Genomic DNA, 17,242 nt, shown 5'->3' with positions numbered 1-17,242 from the left:
ATCAGGCATTCCTACACTTAGTGCCACAAAAATAAGACTTCTAAAAATGAAGAACACCTTGGAAAGGTCTTGTCTTTCCAATTGCTTGAAAACTCCCTAATTCCTTTTCTGTTTTCCTAGCCCCTATGTTTGTTCTCCCTCTCCCCAAGAAAGCTGAAAAAAACCCAATACACGTACAAAAAACCCCCCAAAACACAACAAAAACCAAAAAACAACACAAAAACAAATCGCACAGATGAAAAAAATAACTCGAGGGATTGAAATTTATCTTATATAGTTGGAGTAAAGCACAAATTCCATGATTCAGTTCAGCAACAAAAGGTAGGTATCAGCGAGGGCTTAGCTAGCTCCATCCAAGACAAAGACACTTTAGCCAGAGGTCTCAGAATAATGAGAGATTCTACAAAAGCAATCACTGGAAGGAAACAAATATTTGAGCCTGTAGTAAAAGGGACTTTGCATACATACGTGACAAGAAATCCAATGAACAAACAAATTACATATAAACACCGCAAAAGCCCTCAGCTCTGCAGAAGAAGTTCTGAAGCAATTTGCAGTTACAAAAAACATTTAGAGAGCAGCAGAGATTCAGGGCCAAGTCACATTTCCCTGTCCCAGTTTGAAAGGTAGTTTGGCACTGGGAAAATAAAGCTCAGAGAGGATTAACCACCCCTGGAGGCTACAGGTCGGCTGTCAGCTTGACCACAGGTCAACACCATGGCAAAGCGAAGGCACATAAACCCTATCTGGACTGTCAGCACAGCAAGAAATTCCCTGACATTGGCCCTCCTCTGGCCCAAGCATCATGGTACGAGGCACCTGTGCGGTGTAGACCTGTCCTTTTCACAGTCGCCTTCCAGCAGCCCAAATACCGCAGCAAATACAAAAATCAGGTGTGTTGGCATGAGGGCTCCAAACTGCCGAGCACCAAATCCCCAGCATGCGCTGAGAGAAGGAGTCAGGGTTTCAGGTAAAAGCCTATTTTGAGTGTCTGAGCCATCAGGTTAGGGTTATCTTAGCGAGGCACTAACATAAGAGGGAGCTAGGAAAGGAATACGTATTCATTTCAGTTCATGATTTTGCCATCTTTAATTGGGTTTTAAAGATTTCTCACCAATAGCATATTCCCCAATTTTTCCACTGTCTGAACCTGTCAGACAGCTCTGAACCACAGCCAGACCACATCTACTCAGATTAATGAAAAAGGTGAAATAAGGAAGTTCTATTTCAAATAAACTAAAGAAGAAAGCTCTATTGCAAGTAAACCAAATACAGAAACAAAACCCAAGCAAGCTGAATGCATTCTTAACAGTTCTGAGAATCACATATTTTAAAGAAAAGGGTACAATTTTTAAAAAGCATTTCAATCCTATTAAAAAAAATAATAATGCTTTGGGGCCCGAGTCCCATGTTCCATTGTGGCATTCGGTACATTGGGAAATTGTATTCACAACTGTAAGTTCAGCTACAGTGACTCAGCTATGTTGCACAAAATGAGTGGGCCTTTATGCCAGCTGAAGATAAGGCTCAGTTCAAGAGATGTTTATTTTTTCCTTTAGAAACTCATGAAAACATGATACTTGGATTGAGACACTCATCTTGAGAAACAGCTCTTTCTTTTCAAATCTGCAAAAGTTATTTGGGGAGCACATACTTTCCGGTCCTCCAAATTTAATGGCCACAATTCTTCCATTGTAACATTGTCATTAAATGTAACACAGACTTCTGACCCTTGAATCACCACTAGAAGCCACCACGAACAATTTCTATGCCAATCTTATTCCCAGAGGAGGCTCAGGCACAATTTTTTTGTAGCCTCTCCTTTGAAAATGTCCAGACATGTTTTGTATCAAAAAATAATTGTGAAGTACTTACCATCGATTACAAATATCTGTTACAAAATTAAATTGGTGGAAGGTTCTTTTATGCCCAGAAGCTTTAAAGAATTGCCAAAAGCTGAAATCTGTCAGATATTTTAAGTAGGTTTATAACAGAATACTGTATCTTTGGCTTTAGCGTATCATGAGTATAAAGCTAAACTGACAGAATTAAAGCTATTCACACTGGAAAAACCCACAGTGTAGTTATCAGACTCCAGGACTAATATGCATAATGAAAGAAGTCTTATGATCAGAAGGGAATTAAAGAAAAAAGTTTGAGGAAAAACTCATTAAAGGACTGATCCTCAATGTTGATATGTTATTAGCACATGTGGGTGCTATGCACCTTTCCAGGCCAAAGCCTAAAAACATTAAATGCTTCAAATGCCTTTTGTAATCAGATAAGGGTATTCTGTATTTCACTACTGTGTACGAAACATTTGCTTTATGCAGGATTTTGATAGTGGGAAGTGTTATGAATTATTTTTAATAATTAGCCTTATTTTTTAAGCCTTTAAAACGGCTTTTGTACCATTTGCAAAGGGTTTTGTCTTTTTTTAGTATTTCTCCTCCCATCCACCTACAAAAGCACTTTTAATCCATTTATTCTAAAGAACAATGTAGTAATATCTTCTGTTTATACGAACAAGCGTGGCTTGCTTAAGCATCTGGAGCTCTTGTACAGGCTCCACATCTTATTCGCGGAGTACCAGAAGTGAGATGGGCATTGATGCATATACATTAGGTATTACGCACTGCTTGCAGGTTCCCTTTCAAATTAGGGGACCGGGAGACGGTCCCCATGGGCTCATGCTTTGAGACAGCACTGCATATGAGCATGAGAATAAAGTAGTTAGAAGAGCCAAAATGCCACTGTGCTCTGCATATTTTATGTGGTTTAATTGTATTATATTGATTTGAGTCCATTATAGCCTGGTTTGTTACTCTAATAAATTACACTGTTCTTTGAAACAATGATGGCTTAAGATTGAAATATTATATTAAATCTTAAATCTGACTGGCATGCTTCAAATTTGATATTTACCTCTGGCTATGGAAAAAGTAATCCTTGAAGGGTTTTCACTCTTGGAATAAAATCTCTAAATAAGAACGTGGAAGCTCAGAACTGCTCCCCAAGCATTGGTTAGAGTGGGAGGTGAACAACAGAGGGAACAGCCATTTTTCAGGCTGAGATTTACAAACAGGACATGTAAGCAAAAGAAAAGGAGTAATTGCTCATTTAGATCTGAGGAACAGAAAAGTTTTAGTTTTTAAACCCCAAATAAAGCTTTACTATAAAAATGGATCTCCAGTGCTAATGCCTTGTTGTATGTATCTGAAGGTGGGGCTTTGGAAGAGTTAATTAGTGAAAGAAAAACAACTTTCCAAAACCATATCTGTATTAAATGTATCATTTATTATTGATTGTATGCTTTAGGTGGCAATTCATATGAAATTTGAAGCTAGGAGAATTTGCAAAAGACAGCATATAAAGATGAATGACTTTTATGATTGGGATTGATTTTTTATTAAAAACACAACCAAAAGGGAACATTTTCAAAGTAAACACCAAGACAAGACTGAAAAACTATTTAAAAAAACCAACCTGCTAGGCACTACTCATTCCATGTATTCTATGTGTTTTTCTGGAAGTACAAAGTTTTTTTAGGTGAAGTAAAAGGAAAGTGGGGTATTGCTGGAATAGAAAACAGTGTAAACAGGAGCTCAGGCTTGATTAAAAAAAGAAATTTAGTGACATCATACGTACTGATACCATGTGTTAAATAATGAAGGTGAGCCATCAACACGAGTAGCTTATCTTTTAAACCCCATGGGACTCCTCTTTGATGAGCAGCAGCATAGTCACTGCAGGTAGATGCATGTTGAGAGGCAAAGTGCTGCATTGCACTGATTTGCTTTGTCAGAAATTCCCGCCGTAGCACTGAGATGATATTCTTGCGGGATTTAGCGCCTGGGATGCAGCAAGTCTGGAGATGGGACCCTGCAGAAGTAGGTGTCTAGTGGCAGAAGTGGACACTGTTGCTGAATAAGGACAGCATCTCTCTACAGCCCAGATAAATTATTGAACACTACCCTCAGACATGCAGAATTTTAAACTTTATGGAAACATATTCACAAAATTGAACTTCATTTGAAATAGTCATACATCTCTCTTAAAAATAACGTAAAAAGGTGTAATAACGGAAATGGAATTTTTGTAATTGTGTTCAAGCCTGTTCATATTTTGGTGCTTAGTCTGAAAAAATGTATGTACTCCACTTCATTGATTACTTATCTTGCCTGCTGCTGAGTCTGACAAATGCCCGTATCGCCTGACACCAGGCGTAAAAGCAACTCTAGGTGCTATCTCTGAGTTGGACAAAGCGGGACTGGATTACTTGCTCCAATTCCTCCGCTTTGAACCCAAGCGGGACTGAAGCCGAGGAAGCCCGATGTCCTGCATTAAAGCAGACAAGAGGACCTGATGCTCGTAGTCCCTCCCGGTCCCTCTCCCCTGCGAGGTTTGCAGATAACTGGGGGTTTGGTGGGTTGTGCCATTGCTGGAATTACCACTGGGACTGACATTACAGAATTGGTCATTCATCATGTTTGACACCGGGGCTATTTCAGAAAGTACTGCTTTGGCACATTCAGGAATAATTATATCAAAGTTGGTGCCGCGCATTGCTTCAGAGGGAGGTCATGCAGACAATAATAATGCATCACGTTTTTTTCTCTATTGTAATGCTTCCTATGTCTTATATATATCTTTCGCTATTCGTCTGTAACCTTCCGGTGCCGCGTGCCAGGGCTGTTTGCCTTCGGAGAGAGCCTGCATGCAGATAGCGGTCAAATACAGAGAAAAGTGGAGAGCAATACAGATGAAAACAAGAAGAAACAAAAAAAAAAGGCATTTGGAAAAAAGCAGGATTCTTATACAAAATAATATATGCTAAATATATTCAAAAGAATTCATAAGAAAAGTCAATGTGACTTGCATAAATCTAAAACTTATAGAACAATATGCAAACTACCATTACGCGTTCGAAACAACATATTATGTTTCATTTATAAAGGCATATTTCACAGTCACAGGAATAGACACTACAAAATGACCTGATTTACACACAGTAGAATATACACAAACCAAATTATAAATATAAACCAGAATTTTTTAAATGCAATCAAAAGGCCTATCTGTATACCTTTCATACTAATAGCAAAATTGTGTTTCCAGTAGACATAAGATTGGCTCATAACGGCCTAATCCCACCAACGTTACTTACCTTGGCATAGTCTGACGTCAGCCTTATGAATAATTCTACGGCTGTCAGGAAAGATGCAGCTGTTAAAATGGTAAGCCAGGCCCGATCATTAGATTAGCCTGGAAACAGTGACTTAAAAAATGGGAGTTCTCACAACTGACTTCTGATGTTAAACCTTTAGGATCACAGAGGTGTCTTTCTCAAGATTTTCTCCACCAAAACTTAAAATTAAGATTTTTTTCCATTTTCTTTCTCATTCTCTTCCCTTTTGAAAAGCTCGATTTTCAGCAGTAACCATAGCTCACAAGGGAGATTTAAGGAGAATATCAACTGAGACAAGATTTACAATAAACAGGCAAAAATCAGCAAGATGGAGTTTGCAAGAGATCTCTTAATTTATCGAGTACTGTCTTAAGGAGACACAAACTATTCAGTACCACACAAATAACAATATTATATCTTTTCATTTTAGTCCAAAGTGAACTTCAAGCTCAAGAAATGGTATCTATCTAGTTAGATTATGTCCTGTTCAGAAAGATTATTTACGTGACAATCAAACCAGCAGAATTGAGACGATTTCAGTCCCAGCATGTATGCAGTACCTCAGTGTTAACAGTCAGTATGAACCACAGACAAACACCTTAAAACACTATTAATTATAGCTACTGCTGCATGCTTCAGATGATATAAAAATATAAACCTGTTTATTAGGAAAGGCATTAGGACTTTGACCTGGCCGTTTACACCGAAAATAAAGGATCGAACAGCAATCTAAACATTTAAAGAAAGACCAGTTTTCCTCATGCCAGGTAACAGGAACATTAAAAGCACTGGTAATTATTTATATGTTTACCTTCTCTATAATGATGATGAAAACAGAACATGAAAATAGTTCCAGGAAAAAAACAACAACTAAGAAATATCCTTATGCATTCTATTTTTAGGGCTGTAGATCACATATTGAACATTTCATCGTTACTGTCCTTGATTTCTTATAAGCAAAGCACTCCAATGACTTAAACTGTACTTGCTTTCACTGCACTGGCAGGAAAGCTGTAAGATTTCATAAAGGATTTTTCTACCCTACAGAATTATGGCTGAACATACCCCACTGCAACATGAAGTTATGTTTTAACATTTTAACCACAACCAAATTACTCCATTTGTGACACGGGAGCCACGCAAAACTTCCCTGGAAAACACAGAGTAGCAGCTGATAATGAGGGTAATTCTTTGTTGCAGGCACTAGGAGCTCTGAAAGAGGAGTCACAAAGGTATGGGTATTAAAAACAGCACAGGCAGGACCGAGAGTGGGAGGAAAGGTAATGTCTGAGGATGAGGAAGGAGGAGGTGATGCGAGGAAGGAGGAGGTGATGCAGAAGCGCAGACAAGAACCCACCTTCCTCCAATATGCATGCTCCTCCAGGACCCTACGGACAAAAGGATAACCATTTTCTTCCAATAGAACAAAATTGCCAAAAATTTCCACATAGAGAAAAACTGACAATCTGTTTGAGACTCTGGTGAAACTGAGCATGATTTAGTTTCCCAATTAGAAACTGCAGGAGGTCAGACTTATGACTATACTTGGGAGAAAAACATGAAGTTTGAAACTGTGCAGTTAAGATCAACAAAACAATCTCTGTACTACATCTCAATCATTAACTGAAAACAATCTCATCCTTAAAAAGGCACTTCTTTCCCGTTTCTGGTGTCAGGAAGCAATCTGCCTAACTTGCTGTCTGGCTCCACTGCTTCCAACTGACTGTAATAGTCAGCCGAAGGTCTGCCTGCACCCATCTGTTCCTGACACTTTTAAGACCCTGCGTTGCTTTGACAAAATGAAAGGGGTTTACTTTTTTTTTTTTTTTTTACCATTTCAGTGCAAAATTTGAGGATAATTATCCTCAGATAAAGCAGAGGTGAAATTTGTAGAATCCTAGAGCAGTTTGGGTTGGAAATGACCTTAAACCTCATCTAGTTGCAACCCCCCTGCCGTGGGCAGGGACACCTTGCCCTAGTCCGGGTTGCTCAAAGCCCCATCCAGCCTGGCACTGAAATTTGAAAATTCAGAAATTCAAATCTGTTCTCATGTTTTGAGAATTAACATACACTCCTAGGTATCAACTGTGGGATCATGGGTGGTCACCCTAATGTACACCACAAGTTTCTTTGGAACAAAAGTGAAATCTTTATGTTTGATAAGCATGAGAAGCTTCAATTTCTATGTGGCGTAATTCTTTTTAACTCTCATGTCAAAGAAACAAAAAAGAGGAATTCTGGCATAAAATCCTCCAATATTTTACTGTAACACTTTTAACTTATTCAAGACGTACCAGGTAGGGAACCAGTGACTTTGCTGAAACTGGAAGAAATGAGTACACATACTGAATAGTAACGCAAGAACTTCAGTTGGATGAAATGCTACTTTGCTTAAGCATCGCCGTATACAAGAAGGAATTTTTACATATAGATTTGCTGGCTCACCCATTTGCCCAGAGTTGCCACAAAGCACCAGCAAAAATGCATCTGTAGCCTGGAATTACCCTGTTTTACCCATGATATCACACTCACAAAATCAGAATATAATTTAAGATTTCTTGCCCTTACACTAATTGAACTGACACAGCTCTATTAAAATGCATACAATCTAATAACAGCATTTCAATGGATGGGAAATACATTTGCTTGTTTTTCTTAAAAGACAAGAAGGGGGAAAAGGATATTTTTGGGTTGGCTAAGCATCTATTCCCAATCCATAATAAGGTTGTTATCAACCAGAAAAGCCTATTAAGCTAGAAAATGAATACTGAAAGCTTTCTAATTAAACACTTTCCACTTACATGATACTGAAAGAATAGAGTGGGAGATGGTGGTACTGATACTGTATTAGTCATTGTATCACTCATATCATGATGTTGTAATCAGCTTTCGGGATAGCGTACATGAATAGCCCAGGTGCTCAAGCTGTGCTGCAATTTGTAATTGGAAATATCTTGGATAATAGGTGTCTCATGAGTTGTTTTCTCCTCCTGTCATATTTTTTAATGTTATGTGACTTATAATTGAGTTTTTTTATTAACTGTCACGGAATTGTTTTTCAAAACGTTGAGTCTGATCCTGCCAAGCTGCTCTGTGCAGATTTGTCCTGGGCTTGAGTGGAGAATCTCCATAGAAGTGGTACGGTATGGGTCCTGTCCCTCTGAAGCAGCAGGCAGGATTAGGGCTGCAAGCTTTTCATTCTCTGGGGGGTGCAATATCATTTTCATATCTACCCACAAAGATCTCCCCCAATGGGGTCTACACCCTGATATTGGTATTAAATTATTCTAATAGTGACGAAGCTAAACCAACAGCAGCATTTCCCTTCTTCAGATGGATATCTTATATCACCTCTCACCAAAATTTTATGTAGCAGACGATGCAACGAGTAACAAAGATTTCATTACATTGAAAGAGTAATGCAATATTCCAAAATGTTGCTAACAAGAAGTGTAACTTTTGCCATACCTGCCAATAAGTTCACAATTCTGCATATCTGGTTTGTTTAAAATGCAGTAATGACATTTGTTGTTATGAGAATTCCAAGAAAGGGGCAGGATTGGGTGTCCAGCTTGATTCAAAAGAAAATTGAGAAATGCAGAAATTAAATTTGGTCTGAGTGGTAAATTAAAAGTCATACCATCTCAGCTACATGAAAAGTGCTGGTAGGTTTTAGATTCAAAACAGAGTCACAGTGAAAACCATAATATTTCAATTTACATAATTTATTTCCTTCATATTTTTAATCAGGTGTTTCCACAGATCTGTCACATACTATTCATGGGCTTTACCAAGACACAGCACAAGTCTATGCAACAAATAATCTTGATTGAAACAGAAAAATCATGATTAGCTTTAATGTTCCCAAGTGTAATCTGTTTCTAATCTATATTCTTCTATGCAGTCTAGTCAAAAGTTTTTAAATTATGCAATAACTAGGATACTACAGATATACCGGTAACGGCATGGATGTGAGAGCTCTCGATGCAGTACTTGAGGGAGGTGAAACAGATTAAAATGTTGGATATAAATATATAGTCAATCTATTAAATATATTAAACAGTTCATCTTAAAAGGCTTAATCCTTTGTAAGAGAGCATCCCTGCCATGGGAGCGAGTGGCAGCCTGCACGCAGGAGACCAACCCTCCTGCAGCAGAGTAACCTATAAGGAGAGGATGATTCAGAGAAGTTCCCGGTAGTTGAGGTTCTTCCAAATCCCTTTCCTGGGATGACTGCTCTTCAGCTTTAGGAACTGTGACTGTACTCGGTAACTGTTTATTCTCTTGGCTTTCCCCCATGGCCAGTGGTAATTCTCCAAGCGCACATAGCAAGGATGAACAATGGTAGGGGCTCCTTTTTGGACACAGAAGAAGAGGAAGTGGAATTGGCTGTGGTAATTTTGGATTATGGTGACTGCTGAAAATTTTTTTGAGATTTTTGACAGTGGTTTGTTTTTGACCCAGAAGGAACAGTGGCTCTCTGGCAGTGCTGCCCTGCAGAGAAGGCTGTTTGTGTTACCAGCCTTCCTGGGCTGATTAACTACAGGGTAATATGTAAATATGCAGTCCAGGTTTTAATTGCATTCTCCTTTGGAGGAGATGACTGCAGACTGTTGAATCCAAGCCTCATGGCTTCCTCACCCGCTTTTTCTGGCCTGGTTCCTTTGCTTCATGCCCCTCTGTGTTTGGTTACACACAGAGATATGTCTAATATTGCCTTATGCTGTACAGTGGAAGAAGCTGCCCAAAAAATTATCCTCGCTAGCCAAACAATTTCTGTGAGGCAATGTAGCTAATTTTTGTTCTAAATTTTACCATCATCACACCCAAGGTCACTCTCTCCATCCCTGCAAATCAATCTACACGATGGGAACCAAAATATGTTGTGGTGGCCCAAAATTTTAAATTGCAAATGTGCAAGGAAAGCACCAGCTCAGCTCTTTAATTGTTACTAAAATATAGAAACCTAAAATGTTTTCTTTAGATGCAAATTCTGCAGTGTTTGACAGTGGAAAAGCTTCCTTCCCTGGGAGTTTGGGAACTTAGTTAACCATGCAACCATGTGGTCATTTATTTTAATTAATGGGAATGCATTCGCATTTGCAAATCTATCAGCTTTTGCAAGCCCAGAAGCAGCCCCCGGTGGTTTTGCACGGTGCACACAGATGTGCTGGTGGAGCCCAGGACACGCTGGTCAATGCAGAACATTGTAGGTAGCCAGTGCTGGAAACCCCAGACGTCCTCCCACTGATTGCAGATCAACTCCATATCTTAGGTACTATGAAGCCAGGTACTTTTGAGATGCGTTGCACTCGTGTCATCTGGAGAATATAAGGGTGTTATACACACGTGCACTGCTCATCCGTTTGGCATCCCAAGGAGCTTGGCAACCCTACAGCTCACGCCAGTAGAGCGCTGGGCTGGGCAGCGGCATCTCACCAAAAATGACACATCGCAGCAGCAGAACTTGGGTCTTCAGTGGTAATGAAACTGATGTGACTTGTGGTTAGTTCATTAATAGCTATATATTTTATTTCTGGTCTCTTCACGGTGAAAAATCCTCTAAAGTGACTTGAAGATGAGCTGAAAGAACTGATAGACTAGAAGGGTGGTAGAAGGACAAAGAGGGCGGTCTGTTTGAAGAATGGGCATTGACTCGAAAGAAGCATTAGTGGACAGAAGCTGCAGTCTCAGAAGTTGAAGAGGAAAGATTTGTGCAATGCAGAAGGCTGAAATACCCTGTACAGGCAGCAGACAAGAGCAGCTCTATGAACAGTCACAATAGCTAGTCATCCTTGAAGGTCATAAATGAGGAGAAGCTGGTAGAAGAGGTGGTATAAATTTGATATAGATGTTACATGTACTGTTATAATATAACGGGGTTTCCTATGCACTTACGATGTACTTCCTATGCACTCTGATCTCAGTAGATGTTTCCCAACATCTCTGACCTGTGAGAGACTGAACTTACTGTGTAACAGTAGTGGAAACATTTTGTTCTGACAGAGACAGATATAGGGAACAGGACTTAATCCTTCACATTTAAAAAAAAAATAAAACTCAAGCATGTAGTTGAGCCTCCTTGAGTCTGCATAAATTAGAGCTGGCCTATTCCTTTGTGCTTTGTTCCCAATTGCTTCTACAGACAAGATTTTATTTTGGAAGTCACAAGTTCTTAGTTAAAACTGGTTTAACTATTTAGCATCAGATTCACCCACCTACATAAAACTCTCAAACTGTTGAAGTTGTTAAAGGGACACTGTCAATTTTAAAACTGCACGTCTGTTTAAAAATCTTTTACCTTCTGTTGTTAGAAGTGAGCCCTAAGGTTGTATACTTGAAAGGCATTAGAGAGAAAATATCTCCTTTGACAGTATTTTGGGTATCATCCATTTCACTGGTTTTCTCCCTGACTCGCCTAGGCCAGATCCTGCAACAACATGCACTGATGTCTCCATGTGGGACTCAGGCTGCAGTGTAACTGCTCTAGTTTTAAATAGTTTTTTTTTCCCTAAGTGACTGCCTGTCGAGGTAATACTCTTCTGCTAGTTCAAATACAGGATAAACAATAGTGCAAACTTTCCCTGGCCTCAGTTGAAAAGACCTGCAAGAGGCAAAGAGTTAACTTCAATATTGCACCCCTTGCCTGACATCGCATCCTGAGACCCCATGGCTTGAACCCTGCCCTTGATCAACAGCTCCACATCTTCTGACGCTCGCCAAGAATTAATTCTTCCAAGGGCTGACCGGTACTGGGAGAGGAGATTTCAATGGTTTCAGGGATATGGAAGAAATAAAGAGAGAAAAGTAGGGGTGAATCAAGAAGTAAGAAGATTTAAGGACAGGTGAGATAAGGCAAAGGGAGACTAATACTGTGAAGGAGTGAGGGAGGAGTTTTGTGGGAAAAGGTATGAAAAGCTGTTATTAAAGACAGTATTATATTTCGTATGCAGAAGGAGGCTTAGTTTGAAGTGGCATGAGGTAGCAATGTGTTTTGTGGCATTTCCAAGCTTCTAAGTGTTTGATTTTGCTAACTTGACATTTTTTGAATGTTTTTTTTTTTTTTGTATGTAATATAGAGATTTGTGATGTTTTATTTTTTTCTAAATGTAATGTATAATTCTGACTGACTCAGCTCTTAATTCAATTTCCTCTTCATAGTTCAGATTAGAGGACTTAAATGGGGCTGTACAACACGAGCGAACTTCTTATCCTTTAACTGCAAAGGCATGGGAAATTTTGGTAAACAAAGCTTTCATACAGCTTTATCTCTGGCAGGATAACTGGAAAGAAGTAGTGAGAAACACTGAGGAGACACTGGCAGGCGGTCGAGGAGCACCCCACCCCACCGATGCCTCAGCCTCCCCGGGCAGCACAGAGAGAAGCGGCCACTGGAGAAGCCAAAAGAACTCCCAGGGTAAACTCACTCAACGGCTCATCTTCCTATTTTTGCATCCTGATGTCTGCTAAAGGGCAGAGAAAGTTTTGTTGCTGCCGTGAGAAGTAGGACTGGTTCCCAAGGCATTTTAGACGTTGTGTAAATTACCTACAAAAAGCCGTGTTGTCCTCATGTGATCCTTTGCAAGTTTCTAAATAAGCAAACCAACGTGTCTCAGCAGTTGCATTTTTGGAACGAAGTCTAAGTGGGCGTACATCTTTGTGCTCCTAATCTGTAAGCAAAGGTAGGATATGCATTTGGAAAAAGAGGAAAAAGGAGCATTTGGTTACTTTCTTGTCTTTCGAGGATGTTCTTTCTGTCTTTCTACAGTTTTGTATTCTTAAACGTTGGAAATTACAGTAGACTAACGTCTTCTTCCACTTCCTACATTTAACTAAAGAAGATATGAGTAAACTAATATTGACTCTGATAGACAGATGGATATAATGGCTCTTTAGAGAGGCAAGAGAGAGAAATAGGCGTAAACAGGTATATTTATTAAGGCCCCATTCACAATCACACTCCACTATTTGTCAGTAAAACTGCCTGAGTAAATGCGAGCATTTAATGGGACACCTCTCCTGAGTAGAATTACTTTCTCTGTAGATACCTGCAGAATAGGGATATCAGCCACCTGCTATTTCTCTTCAGGTCCATAGAAAGGGATACTCATTCTGATTTCACTATGCCAGTGTACAAGATAGTAGAATTTTTATCAATATCACGATGTTTTTCTGAAAGATCTGATTTTAAAGGTGAATTACGCCTACTGGAAATGCAGCGAAAGGGAAGGCTGAGTATCTATGTGAAGGACTTTTGCTGGTATTCTGGCATAAGCAAGAATATTAACAAATTTTTGAATAAAGAAGGGAAGTTCTGTATTAGATGACATTCATTTTTCCAAAAGATATAACTGCTTTACTTAATGCCTGATCTAAAGCCCTGTGAAATTTTATTCACTTCATTGTACTCCCATCTTCTCTGTGGAAGACGTACTTGGTCAAACAGTTAACAATTAATTAAGTAAATTAAGTACTTTGGCCCCAACTTCTTTCCAGTAAGACTTGAGTAATAATAATGATATCAGTGCGTGACATATGTGCAATGAAGTCAGCATTTGACATAATGCTTCTAAAGAAAATTTCAGTGAAGTATGTACCATTAATGATGAAAAAGCTCAGAGAATAGGCTTAAAAATTGCATTTTCTTACTTAGCAGATCTGATCCTGATGATCACTGGGAGTCTGTCAGATATATGTTTGACTCCAAAACATATGTGCCTCAGAGCTGCTGAAAGGCAGTAAAGAAAAATGCTTAATGCCATTTTTTCATAGTATATTTTCTTTGGGACTTCAATGAGAACGAGCCAAGTTTATGGGGATGGGGAAGTAGAGGAGTTATTATCACTTAAATATGCTATAGTTTTAATGCAAAGGGAAAACAGAATGAAACGGAAAAAAATCCACAGAAGTCTCCAAACACAACTGGAGTGACAGACGTTTCAGATGAAAGAGAGAGAAAGAGATGGAGAAAAGTATTTTCTGAGCTATAATATAAATGAGAAATAGTCTAAATGGTCCAGAGAGATTTGGAAAGAACTGTGTTGCTTTTGTTGTTGCTATTTTCACTCAAAGTAAGATTTGTGTGTTTGTAAATTAAAATAGATTAAGTTAATTTGAACATTTTTCCCTGTTGTAGCTTTATGATCTTAGCTGCTTTATTGGTGAAAAAACTGAACCTGCTCTGGAGGTTTGCTTAAGAGCCATTAGTGTATAAAGTAATTTACAGCTACTCAAAACTATGCATTGAGTTACTAATTGATTGCTAATGTTGATGCGCTTGATTGGATGTCAAGTTATGTGTAAAAGGTATTGAAAATAATTTCGTTTCTTTCCACTCTTTACTAGAGTCATTAAATCGAGATAGATATGCAGGGTAGTTATATTTATCTCCTCAGGCCTGATCTTTTATAGAACCTCCCACCAGTTAAGACCTTCTCAGACTATACAATCAGGATGCCCTAAAATGTATTACTAACAATAAGCAAAATATAATATTCTTGTGCCTTCTTTTCCCCTGCTATTTCTCACAATTTTTGCTATTTCTGGCACCCAGTGCCAGAGGAACTATTCAGACATTTCAAATTACATTCAATTTAATAAAAGCATAATGAAAAGTCAACAAAATTACGAACTGTAGCATGACCATTTCATATTCATTTTTCTTTTGTTTTTCTTCTTGGATTTTAAGTGAAAATACAGTAAATGTGCTGAGCATTTCATTCAAAGACCCAACGTGCCAGCAGGGATTAATGAAAGGTGTCTAAGGTGGTCTAATGAAAGGCGATAGGAGTTTCTGCAGTAAAAAGCCCAGCAAACAGTAGAGCTTTCGATTTTCTAAACTTCCATTGACCTGTCTTCAAGCTGCTTCATTACCCGTATGAGCAGGTTTAACCTACTGTGCTTTGAAATCAGCTGGAACATTAACTGTGATACTTCTCCTTCCTCCGCGAGCTGCTCCAAGTCCCCACGGTCTTTTAAATTGGGAGTTACAGGTGCCGAATTACCTATGCGAGATGAAAGAGCAATAGGTCTGAACTCTGTCATCCGCTCGGGAGCCAGAGATGACGGCACCCCAGGGAAAAAGCAAGCCTGAGAAGCATCGCCACTGCGGATGGCACCGTGTGCTACTGCCAGCGCGGTTCGCAATAGGATGGCGCAGGATTTTTTTCCTGGGTTTGTATGTGCTCCGGGACATGCTCAAAATGATCAATGGAGCAAAAAAAAAATTTTCTAATCCCAAAAGAAATTGCAGCTGTTAAAGTCTATCTATTGACCCAACAGTTGGAAAGCTAGTTCAGGATCAAAACATCTGAAAGTTTACTTTCTCCCTAACCGGTAGAGGGTATAAAAAGAGATTTTCAGACATTTTAGAAAAGTATTTGTTTCAGTTATTGAGCACTGAAATAGCACTACTACCCATCTAATAAAAGGCATAGTTTAAAAAAGGCTGGACTTCGTGCTCCCTGGCATGCTGAAAGGCGGGGAGGATTGGAAAGGCGATAGGAGGGACCCGGTACTTGAGGCAAAGTCGATGTAGAAGCAGCAACAACATTGTTTGCATTCAAGACCTGAGAAATACTTCTGTGTTTGACTGTTCGTGGAACAAGGTACTTCTGATTCTAGAAGGCGGCAAAGGTACAAGCAAAATTTGACAGCGTTTATAAGACTTTTTTCCTTTCCTCTCCAAAGCTGGGCTAGACAGAAGAGAACAACTCATAAGAAAAACAAGTTATGCGGGAGAAGAACGCATCTGATCAAAGTGCCTTTAAAAGCGCCTTATTTTGGAGGAGATGTGGGATGATCAGTACTTTTGTTTTAAAGATTAGCTGAAAAAAATTACTTTTCAAAAGCGTTAATATTACTAAGCAAACAACAAAACATTTCTTAAAGTCAATGACTTGAAGTTATTAATACTTGGGCGGGGGGGGGGGGGGGAGCTTTTTTAATGCCCCTCCTGACATAGCATCGGGATTGGAGCACATATTCCCTGTTTTCACAGTACCTTTACACTTTTACCTGCTGAAGGTGGTGCCATATGTGCTCTGCAGATCCCTCCGCGGCAGGGCAACGCGACAGCAACTCCACAGGGTAAAGGCTGAGGATGTCTTGCAACACCAACCTGCTTCCTGGGAGATCTCCCAAAGGAAAAGCAAAACTATCCTGTGGAGCCCAATTCAAGACTTGCCATGAGTTTAAAATGCATTTTATTGAAAGGATAAGTAAGACACAATTGTATCGTAAAAGAGAGAAACTTTACAGAAGTAGGAGCCGTATCTAAGATTGATTCTTTTAAAACAAATTGCAATATTTCATATGGATATTTTGAATGAAACATTTTGCCAGTTATTGTTGCAGCATTTTGCTGCCTAAACATTCTATTTTGTACTGTCATCATATTAATTTTTCAGCTTTCAATGCCAAAGACATGCAAATAGCAAAATAGCAGCATGTCCAAATTAGCTTATATAATCATGAGAAGAGCAGAGTAAACAATTTAATAGAAACCATGTATCTGGAAAACCTATCTTTATTTTTTTCCATTAAGAGTACATTCGAAAGAAGTTCAGAATCTACATGAATTAATTCGCATGCTGGTTTTGTATGGAGAATTTTTAGCATGCAGTCTCATCTTGAATGCCTCTTCATTAGGTTTTAATAACCCGTGACTGAAAAGAAGGCTGCCCCAGTGCTCAGTGCTGCTGCACGGGAACTAGAACAGGATCACATTTGGGAGGGATTTGGCCTTAATTTCTCTGTGCCTCTAATATCCACCCGAAAGATGCTGAGAATGTCACAGTCTTTTTCAGAAGCACAAAGGAAGCTTCTTCCCTTGCAAAACTAGGGAAAACCTGTGAAAGTGCCTATCTATGCTTCATATTCTTGGGTACCACCTAGTGGCACCAACTTGGTTAACAATGGATGCAGCTAATTTACAGAGCGCTCCGGAGTTCGGTTACCGTGATTCTGAGATGAGGTTTACGTCCTTAATAACTGATCTTTTCAGTGTATATAGAAAGTGGCCAAAAATAACTGCAGTAACCTAGTGAAAAGAAA

This window comes from Accipiter gentilis, chromosome 1 (assembly GCF_929443795.1).
Source record: "Accipiter gentilis chromosome 1, bAccGen1.1, whole genome shotgun sequence".
Lineage (NCBI taxonomy): Eukaryota > Metazoa > Chordata > Aves > Accipitriformes > Accipitridae > Astur > Astur gentilis.
This window is presented reverse-complemented; position numbering follows the sequence as displayed.